This window comes from Polistes dominula, unplaced genomic scaffold (assembly GCF_049000335.1).
Source record: "Polistes dominula isolate Pdom_NZ unplaced genomic scaffold, Pdom_raw_medaka contig_80, whole genome shotgun sequence".
NCBI classification, from domain to species: domain Eukaryota; kingdom Metazoa; phylum Arthropoda; class Insecta; order Hymenoptera; family Vespidae; genus Polistes; species Polistes dominula.
This window is the reverse complement of record NW_028301111.1, coordinates 1,304,318-1,306,333: the sequence shown is the minus strand read 5'-3', so window position 1 is coordinate 1,306,333 and position 2,016 is coordinate 1,304,318.

Genomic DNA, 2,016 nt, shown 5'->3' with positions numbered 1-2,016 from the left:
AATTCTGAAAGTTTGAACGTCACGCGAGACCGCTCACCGTATTATATACGTGTTCAACTTACCTACATATACATATAAGCATGTATATATATATATATATATATATGTATATACACAATAATATATATTGATGTGTTGGAAGGTAAGAAAACACACCACTACACATACACGTTTGTGTTTATACGCATACTAATAAAGTAAAGAAGAAAACGCGTGATATAAATTTCGTAAAAATGGAGCTTCCTGATTGGTCGATAATACTCGAACCAGAAGCCGAGCCTCCGAATGATAAAAGAAAAGCTCTGATAGGTCGATCAGATCGTTGTCGTCCTACATCAACGCGATAGGTCACGTGATTCATTAAATAACACGTGTAACTATTTCAAATGCTTTTTTTATGTATATATAAATTGTTTTTTATATTATTTCAATTTTATTATCTTCTTTCATATTTTTTCTTTTTTATTTGGTTCGTTCGTTCGTTAGAAAGCAAAAGAGAAAAAAAATATCACGATGATTTAGATAATATTGTAAATTGAAATGAAATTTCAACAATAACTATACTACCAAGACCAAATTAGAGATGGATAAACTATTTATGAGATTTCTCTTATTCAACCACGTGTTTTCGCGTACTCATGTTATATATATATATATATGTGTGTGTATGTGTGTTTATGTATTATATATAGGATGTTGACAATATCTTGTTGATGAATCGTAATGCGTGCTTTGAGTAATTTTCTAAGAAGTAAACAATCAAAATGTACTTATAAAAAATACGCGTTTAGATTTTAGATAAACACTTGTTTTCGACAAATATCGTAGAAAATATTTTCTTTAATAAATTGATTAATGATTAACATATTTAATTAATATATTATTGTTTATCATTATATATAGTTTTTATTTTTAATTAATTTGAAATTATTATTATGCACAATTATTCATTTAAAAAAACAATAAAAACGTATACGAGGATTGATTGACAAGTTATGAGCCTCTTTATTTTTATTATTATTATTTATTTAAAAAAAAAAAGAAAAAAAACGTTATATCATTTATTAACTTGATTATTTATTAAAATAAACTTTTATTTCTTTTTATAAAAAAAAGGAATAACATTTCATTGAAAATAGTTGTTTTTGTTTTTGTTTTTATGTTAGGCTCAAGACTTTTCAAATCATCATCCATATGTACAGTAAGAGACAAAAATACTTTATATAGAATACTTTATACAATACAACAATAATTTTGTGTCTCTTGTTGTTGTTTGCAAATTTTCTTTTATTAATTTATTATTATTTAAAACACTACTTGTCTAATTAATGAAATAAATATGAACAAATATAATTTACTCTCTCTCTCTCTCGAGAGAGAGAGAGAGAGAGAGAATCAATGAACTACGCATGAAAATATTTTCGTAAGATAATGACGAATTTTATTGATAGTATTATATTCCCCTCTTTTTTCTTCTTCTTATTTTTCTTTCATTTATCTTCTTTCATAGTATATATATATATATCATACACACACACATATATATATATATGTATGGTATAATTACGATAAGAATGGACGAAGTTTCGTGTTCGATGTTTACGTCTAAATTCTTACACAACTTGTTGTATATATTTCTAATAAATGAAACGATGAAAACAAACAAATGTGTTATTCAAGGTAAAATCATGTGAAACGTGTGATATGGTCATCAAACCACATTGACCACTGAAGTCAACACTCTTTGTTCGTGAAACATGTTTACATCGATTTATCGTACGATTCACATATATACATGTACATAGATGTGTTTTTCTGAACAAAAAATAATACATTGATAGAAGAAATTTCAACGATTTTCTCTAATCGTAAATAAGCACATTATTCTATTACGTTTATACATATGTGTGTACTTCATATATATATATAGGGTGAGATAAAATTGTCATTTCCTTTAAAAACAAAAAACACTATAAATTATTCAGTACATTGTAATATTTTCATTTATTTAACATT